We start from the raw sequence: 9,633 nt of genomic DNA, 5'->3' as shown, positions 1-9,633 counted from the left end.
CTGCTGTGCCAAATAGTATCTGATTCCTACTTCTGAATGAAGTCACCTGAAATCAAGCATGTTCTATCAGGAAGACAAAGGCTTGACTGTGCACTCTTCACCTAGATTTGGGCGTAACACTGAAAAGGCCTGCCTCATCTTGGAAAAGTTCATATGCTGGTTAAGAAACAAAATATAAGGGCAACCTGAAGTCTTCATGGGATGCTGTCCATCCAGGCCAGGGATTCAGAAGGTGGTCCACTAGTGGTTGTCGAAGGAAACTTCTGTACAGATCTGATTCTGTTGTGAAGCCAATCTGACATAAGCACTGTCTTAGTTAGGGTTTCTACTGCTGTGATAAAGCGTCGTGACCAAAAGCAACTTGGGGAGGGAAAGGTTTATTTCATCTTATACTTCCAGGTAAAAGTCCACCACAGCAGGAAATCAGGGCACGAATTCAAACAGGATGGGAGCTTGGATTCAGACTCTGATGGAGAGGACAAGGATGGGTGCTAATTATTGTTTTTTTGCCCATCGCTTGCCCAGCCTGCTTTCTTATACAAGGACCATCTGCCCAGAGATGGCACCACCCACAATGGGCTGGGCCTTCCCTCATCAATTACTAAATTTAAAAAAAAAAAAAAATGCCCCGATCTTATGGAGACATTTTCTTAACTGAGAGCTCCTCTTCCCAAATGACTCTAGCTTGTGTCACATTGATATAAAACTAGCCAGCATGAGCATTCACAGGCAACCACCCAGCCTCACTACTCACAAAGTTTCTCTAAAAATGAGAAGTCCAGTTTACAAATCTAGGAAAGTGGACATGACATATAGTGACTGGGAGACTGGCGTAGACAAGACACAGAGGCATTTCCAGAAGGGCAAGTTTTCATCTCAGGTTATCACCCAAAGTCACAGATTGTATAAAACGTAGGTGGGGATGAGCCCGGAGAGCATAATTGCTGGGAATGCTAACCAAGTTACTTGCCATTTATAAGCCTTAACTTCTAAATAAGTACATTCTTGAGACCTTAATTGTGAGGTTGAAAGACACATCAGACCAGCTGCCTTAGCTGTCCTTACCTGTGAGAAGTAGAGAGTAGCATGGAGAGAGGAGACACAATCATGGGCCAGAAAGGAAAGGGTGTCATGCCCAGTAGATGGTCGTGTGCTCTATCTGCCAATCACCTGATAGTTATCAAGTGTCTACTATAGGGTAGCCATGACCCCAGTTGCTTGGAATTCATTTGTGGAAAACATAGGCAACAATTCCTGGGAATAGGCAAGAAAAATTATAGTGTGTTCAAAGGTATGAAGTGCTATAGGGGATAAGTCAGGGAAACATTGAATGGGATCCAGAAGGAGAGAATGATTGGAGAGCTGCCTACAGATTGCCAACCTCAATGCAGTGACTAAAGTAGGTATCTATTCTAGAAGAAGTAAGATAAAGCCAAGTACTATAGAGAGTGAGGGCCCTAGATACCTTGGGAGGGAAGCCCAACACTAGAATGGCTCTCAGGCCTTCCCCAGCACTCTTTCCAGCACCCCACCCTCGGGAAATCAGAGAGATTAGTTGAATGAACCAAGAGCCCAGGAGCACAGACCAGTCACCTTGAGCATCAGTGGGACATCTCTCAGAAAAAATGCCAACCAGCACTGTTTCGTGCAGCTGAAGTAGAGGAATCCATTTCAGGATGGATTGTGTGATTTTTGTCAGAGACAAGTCTCAGCTGGTTGTTACTGGGGGTTACACACACACACACACACACACACACACAAAAATGCTTTTCTGGTTGAAGAAACTCAAATAGGAAACAGATCTATATATTTCTGGCTAACTTTAATGCCTATCTATTGAACTGTGGCAAAAATTAAGAAGGAATGTTTACAATGTAGAGAAGAAACAAGTGTTTCTCTTTTTTCTTATTTTTATACCCAACTCTTGTGGACACAGTATTAAGTCAATAGAAAGTCCTTATTAGCCAGCTGGCTACTACACTGGGTGTTTGAAATCCTAGTTTAGCACTGAGCCTTCTCAGGATAAGCTTTTAAGCACAAAAAAGCACCATTTTTCATTGACATAGTTCAGTTACCTAGATGAGAAATTACAGAAGCCAAAAAACAAGGTTAGTACATTTAGAGATTTTTCCCAGAACTACAGACTATGATTGGTTAGGTCTTTGTTTTCATTTTGGATGGTGGTGTTGTCTATGTGTTTAATTTTATGACCTAAATGGTACTTCATCATGGGGACGATGTGCTAAGTATACCTTAGTATAACTAAGGTGGTTACTAAGGTCTGAGGCCCGGTTACACCGACAAAGTTTCAAAAATCTGTGTCACATATATAGGTTATAAACTTGGAAAGGTAGATATGTTTTCTTTCCTCCTGTTTGCCCACTCAGCCACTCCCCTCGCCCAGGTCCAGTGTGGTTATAGCTGGTTGTTCAAGCGTATGAGGCACAGAAAGAAAATCCTTTCTTGTTTTGAGTTAACTGTATCCCCTTCCTCTGCTCAAACTCATTCATTGAAATCTAAGCTCAGAGTATTTCAGAATGGGAATATGGTGCATCTGGAAATAATTTCTTTAAAGAAGAGATTTGGTGAGGAGCCATCACTGGGATAGGCCCTCAGGCATGTGTTATCCTTATGCAATTAGGACACAAATGGAAGACCTCATGAAGACACTGGGGAAGGCAACCATTTACAAGCCAAGAGGAGAAAGAATTCAGAAGAAAAAACCCGTTGGGACACCATGATCTTGAAGTTCTAGATGACAGATTGATGAGACATATTCCTGTCAGTAAATCACCTTGTCTGTAGTACTTTCTGAGTACTTCAGCAGCCCCAGCAACAAGCTATTACACATCACACACATAAATAAACTGTAGGTGGACAGGATTCAGACAAATCGCCCTTTTCTTCACAACCTTCTATAGACCACAGTACTATTCTGCACTTCACACTCTGGGTGGCTGCTACTGTTTAAAGCTGCAGATTAGTGAACATTCCAAGTCAGCACGCATGGAGTTGCTTTATTCTTTCACAAATCCACAGTTTTGCTTTGCACAGATGCTTGGTGATTTATTTAATCCTTTTGGTATTAGTTGATCTCAAGTCGTTTCCAAAAGAAACAGTTAAGGTTGCAAGCCTGAAAACCTGAGTTTGATTCCTGCAATACAAATAAAGGTAGAAAGAAAGAACAGACTGCACAAAGTTGTCTGTGTCATACACATACACATCATGGCACATGCACCTTCACACACACATATACAAACACCATACGCACATACCATACACACACACCATACACACATACACACACAACATACACATACACCATACACACACCATACACACACACCATACACACACATATACACACATACACACACCGTACACATTCACCATACACACATACACACACACATAAACATATACCATATACACACCATACATACACATACACACACACACACTCCATACCCATACATACACACTCCATACACACACACACATAAACATACACCATGTAAACACATCATACATACACATATACACACACACACTCCATACCCATACATACACACTCCATACACACACACCATACACACACATATACACACATACACACACCATACACATACACCATATATACATACACACACATAAACACACACCATACACACACCATGCATACACATACCCATACACACACATACACAAACACATATACACACATACACCATATAAACATATATACACATTATACACATACTATACACACATAAATACACAATACACACTCCATACACACATATCATACACACTCAACACACATACACCATACATACACATACATGTATCATAATAATAATTATTATTTTTTAAAAATCTCTGATGGGGCCTGAAAGCTGACTTAACAGTTAATAATGTTGGCTGCAATTCCAGAAGATCCAAATTTGATTCCTAGCACCCACATGGTATCCAACAACCATCTGTAACTCCAGTCTCAGAGGAACCAACAACCTCTTATTAACTCCATAGCCAGCTGGGCAGTGGTGGTGCATGCCTTTAATCCCAGCACTTGGGAGGCAGAAGCAGGTGGATTTCTGAGTTTGAAGCCAGCCTGGTCTACAGAGTGAGTTCCAGGACAGCCAGGGCTATACAGAGAAACCCTGTCTCAAAAAACCAAAAAAAAAAAAAAAAAAAAACCAAAAAAAAGGGAAAAAACAAATAATTCCATAGCCGCTACATACATATGGTACACAGAACATACATATAGGCAAAACACTCACTCATACACAAAAATAAATAACAAATAAAATCTTTTAAAAAATTAAGTTTTATTGTGGGTAACTTTACCTGAATTTCACTTCATATGGTTATATGCATGTTCTTAGGACAAGCAACGATGGGCTGGTCAAAGGCAAATGGGTTTTAAATTTTGATAGATATTCCTTTAACTGCTTTTCAAAAGGATTAAAGCAGTCTATCTCATCAGTAAATACTCTGTCTCTCTTTAACATTACCAAGATATGATATCAAGAATTTATTAATTATTGCTAATATCATAAACTAATAATAGTGTCTTAAACTCGTTATGGACATTGTTTGGGTGGTGTTTCATATGTTCACATTTTTATGTAACTTGAAGATTGAGATTGTGAGCGTTTTCCTCTAACTCTGTAGAGGTCGGAGTAGCACAAGACTAGCTGGCTGGTCTCGTAGCTACTGCTTGCCATTTCATATTCCCACTACCAGGCGAACTTTCCATTCTTCAATGCCACAGGGTGCTTCTCCTGCCTACTCCACAATTCAAATCACCACTACAAGGGACACATTCACAATCTGTGGGTCTCCCCACTCTTGTGGATCTTTGGCTGATACAGTCCACAAGGGCAGTGGGAGCAGAGACCTCAAACAGGGGGTTCGGAAGCCCTGTGAGTATGTACAGTGACTAAAACACACCAGAACCAGCTGTCAGTAGGCAGATCAACTTTACTTGGGATGATTAAAGGCTTATAAAGTTTGAGGGGGGGGTCTGAGGGAAGGGACACCCAGGATGGGTAAAGATCTTTGGCTAGGAGCTTAGGGTACTTGCTTCATTAGCATGAGGAAGCATTTCAGGAATCTCAGGTGCTGGCTGAACAGGTTTTGTCAGGAGCAAGGAAATTGGTCTTATAAAATAATTGAGGCTATGTAACATTCCTCAGGTAGAGGTGAGTATAGAGGCTTAGAACTTTCTGGACAAGGTCAGAAAAGGAGAAACCCTGCTAAGCAAGGGAGCCTCCCACATTGCACTGAGCCCAGAGGCTATCTGGTCTTGGTGGACGTCAACTTTAATTAGCAGAGTTTTCCCACAGAATCCAACTTGTTTAGGAAATAATATGAGCAAATATTTGCATTTCCATGTCTATTGGGAATAGCAGGGGAGGTTTCAAAGTGGAAATTACATTTAAAGGTACTGATTGCAACCAGCCAGCTAAGACACCACTCTCAGCCCGCCACAGCACACAATACTGAACCCAGCGCACACTAAGGACCCAGAACAGTGCTGAAGGACATCTAAGGGAAGCAGGAAAGAACATTGTTGGCCAGCTTCAGCTTCTGCACAGGTTCTGAATGGGGATAACCACAGTTGCTTCTGCTTCATCCTAGCACCCAGACATGGCCAACTCTAAGACCCCTCCAGACTCTCTTCTCTCCAAGAAATCACTTTACAGAAACTCAAATGACCACAATACCTTATTTAACTTTTAAATTACAATAAACTCTTACATAGGAAATTCTAACAATATATAGAATGCTATGAAAAAAAATACATATAAAAATTAGAATATTAATCCCTAAAAGTAACTAGTGTTGTATTTTATAGGAAATTTTTTTCAGAAATCCTCTTAAATATATAGTATGAATATTCCAACACACAACAAAACATATAAATATACAGATATATAATACAGACAGACAGACAGACAGGCAGATAGATTATAGTTATCACTGAGTATGAATATGGTTTGTGTGTATTCCTCAATAGTTCTACGTATTTGAAATTTCTTTCAGAATGTGTATTTAGGAGTAGACTAGGAGCTGGCTGTGGTTTCCCACACCTGTAACCTCAGCATTTAGAAGTTGAAGAGGGAAGATCATCAGGAGGCCAATCTGAGCTACATAGGGAGACCCTGTCTCAAAACAACAAGTGAAGCTTGTTGGAGAGCCACTGTCGCCAAGCCCAGACCATACTGCCATCCCCAAAGGTTCAAAGTCCAAGATGGCAACTCTTAAGGAAGAATAGTCCCCTACCCCCGAATAAGATTATACACATATATTGTTGGGGTCTATGCTGTTGGCATGGCTTGTGTCATCAGTATCTTACTGAAGGACTTGGTGGATGAGCTTGCCCTCGTTGATGTCATGGAAGGCAAAATGAAGAGAGAGATAATGGATCTCCAACATTGCAGCCTTTTCCTTAGAGTACCAAAAATAGATTCTTGCAAAGGCTATAGTGTGACTGCAAACTCCAAGTGGTCATTGTCATAATAGGGGTGAGGGTGGGAAGGTAGGGGTAGGGGTCAGGGGTAAGGGTGGAGGTAAGGATAGGGAGGCATCAGCAAAAGAGAGAGAGAGAGATGGTTCAATTTGGTCCAGCAAAACATGAACCTCTTCAAGTTCTTCATTGCTAATGTGAAATACAGTCTAAACTGCAAGCTGCTTGTTGCTTCAAACCCAGGGGATTTCTTGACTTATGTGGCTTAGAAAATCAGTGGCTTGCCCCAAAACCGAGTTATTGGAAGTGGTCACAGTCTGGATTCTGCTAGGTCCTGTTACCTGAAGGGAGAAAGGCTGGAAGTTCACCCAGTGAGCAGTTATAGATGAGTCCTATGGGAACATGGACACTCCACTGTGCCTGTGTGGAGTGGTGTGAATGCTGCCTGTGTCTCCCTGGACTAGGTCAGCATTGCTGCAGGCAAAGAGCCGTGGAAGGATGGGCACAAGCAGGTGGCCTACTGTGCCCATGAGGTGATCAAACTGAAAGGTTATGTATGTCCTGGGCCATTGGCCTCTCAGTAGCAGACTTGGCTGAGAGCATAAGGAAGACTCCTAGGCAGGTGCATTCTATTTCCACCGTGATTAAGGGTCTCTATGGAGTAAAGGATGCGATCTTTCTCAGTGTCCTCTATCTTGTGACTAAGTGGAATCTTGGATGTTGTGAAGGTGACTCCTGAAGAGGAGGCCTGCCTGCAGAAGAGTGTAGCTATACTCTGGGGGGATCCAGACAGAGATCCTAGCACTTCACTGTCCAGGCTGCAGCAGGATCTCTATGGAGACCACACAGTCTCCTTCTCTGAGCTGTGGTTAGTGCGGTTGTGTTAAAGTAGCCTAGAAAAAACCTCACTTCCCAAAGCTTTTAAGGTAGCCTGGGGGGAAACCTCAGTTCCTATTACTCTATCTTGATGTTAAAGTGGTACTTCTGTAGGGATAATCTGGTTAATGTGGCAACCCTACTGTCCCCAAGACACACTGTCAACTGTGTGCAGGCTTCAATTATCCCATGCACCTGTTATGTGCTAGGACACCATCACCAAACATGCCTAGGGGCAATGAGTTCCCAATTAGTCATATCCTGGCTCCAGTGTGTAATGCATCTCTTGTATTATGCATCTCCGTGCATAACTGCTCTAAAGTATGTCATTTTGTGTATTATATGTCTCTGTGGTGTACATTGCAATATTCTGTAAAAAGTAATATCTACAAATGGATGACACAAACAACTATCTAAGTAGTCATGCCAATGAAAACACCAAATGAACCTTGAACACACACACAGAAAGAGAGAGAGAGAGAGAGGGAGAGAGAGAGAGAGAGAGAGAGAGAGAGAGAGAGAGAGAGAGAGAGAGAGAGAGAGCGCACTTAGTGGAATTGAATTGGAGCAGTCAGATACATTTCTTGTTGCAGCCCTGCTGGCTCAGAATGCCCTGAAAGCTATCCCTGTTTACTCACCTTTTTCAGGGAAAGTTTTTGAGTGTGTTGGCATGGTTACACCCAGGAGTTTTGGGTGATTGGCAGTGGGTATGGTCTTGCCCTTTCCTGTTGTCCTAGTACAGATTGTACTGTTTTCTGCCCAACCTGTTGTCCTAGTACAGATTGTACTGTTTTCTGCCCAACAGTGTTAATCACAACAACTATAGCACCTCTGTCCACAGCATCTTGTCCACCCCACCTTAACACTTAACTTTAGTCACAGTTTTCTTTGTCAACCCACAAACTTTCACATCTTTCTGCTTTGAATTTTTGCTACAGATCTCACTAAGTGCAGTGAGCAATAACCATAGATGTGGTGCTGTCTTGTCTCTATCAAACAATTTACTTCATTTCTTTGAAACTCATTCAAGTTTTTTTTTTTTTAATGTGGCATAATACTACCAGATTCTTTGCCAAAATAGCATAACAATGGCTTTGATCTAAGTTCCCTGCTCCTTTCTGAAACTTTCTGATCCTGGCGTTCACTGTACACATTTCTCTCTGCATTCTGGTCTTCAAAACTCTTACACCGGTCATTCATCCTCTTAAGCAACATACTCAGCACTCTAGAGCTTCTCCTGCGCATAGCTCCAAACTCTTCCACATTCACTCCACAAACCAGTTTCAAAGACCAAAACCCACACAGTTGGGTTCCCCAGAGCCACAAGGTCACCCTTGGAACCAATGTTCTGTATTAGTTACTTCTTTCATCGCTGAGAATAAAAAAGAGGAACCATGCAAAACATCAGTGTTTATCTTTCTTTGCTAACCGATTGCAGATTCAACTCAAACAACTGTTTCCCACGCCTGTTATCAAGACTTTCTCACCATGACAACCTGCTCCCTCAAACCCTAAGCCCAAGCGGACCCTTCTTTAAGCTGCTTTGTCAAGCACATTTGGTCACAGCAAAGAGAGATATAGAGTGGCTATAGCGACATGAGCTGTTTCTCTGGGTCATTTGATTCGGTTTATATATTTGATTTTTTTGTGAGCCACTACCATGTTGCTTTTACTATGATGGATGAGTAGTGTGATTTGATAACAGGTATTTTGTTGACTCTACCATTGTTCTTTCTGTTAAGGAATTCTGTGGCTCTTCAAGATCCTTAATTTTAGGGTTATTACTTCTAGTTATGTGAGGAATATCATTAGGATTGCATGCAATCTTTAGATCACTTTCAGTCATAAAACCATTTTCACAACGTCAGATCAGTTCTGTCCATTCAAGAGCTGTTCTATTTTTGAGTGCTTTTGGTTTGGTTTTGGGTTTTGGGTTTTTTGTTTTTGTTTTTGTTTTTGTCTACCTGTTTGTTTTTTGTTTGGTGTTTGTTTGTTTGTTTGTTTGTTTTTTGAGACAGCGTTTTCCTGTGTAGCTTTGGCTGTCCTGGAACTCACTCTATAGACCAGGCTGGCCCTGAACTCTCAGATCTGCCTGCCTCTGCCTCCCAAGCACTGGGATCAAAGGTGTGTGCCACCACCTCCCAGCTGGAGTGCTTTTTCTATTTATTTTTTCTATTTCATAAAGTTTTCATTGTAAACAGTTTTCATTTTACCTCCACAGTTAGGCTTATTCTTTACTTTAACCTCTTGAGAATGGGAAATTTTTCTGATTTCTTTATTGAAAT

At 41.6% G+C, this 9,633-nt stretch overlaps 1 pseudogene; it reads left to right on the top strand.

The window, feature by feature from the left end:
- The first annotated feature begins 805 nt into the window (after nucleotides 1–805).
- LOC116086256 lies at nucleotides 806–7,359 on the top strand (annotated as a pseudogene).
- The last annotated feature ends 2,274 nt before the right edge of the window (nucleotides 7,360–9,633 follow it).

The sequence above is a fragment of the Mastomys coucha genome, unplaced genomic scaffold (genome assembly GCF_008632895.1).
Source record: "Mastomys coucha isolate ucsf_1 unplaced genomic scaffold, UCSF_Mcou_1 pScaffold12, whole genome shotgun sequence".
Taxonomy (NCBI): Eukaryota; Metazoa; Chordata; class Mammalia; order Rodentia; family Muridae; genus Mastomys; species Mastomys coucha.
This window is presented reverse-complemented; position numbering and strand designations above follow the sequence as displayed.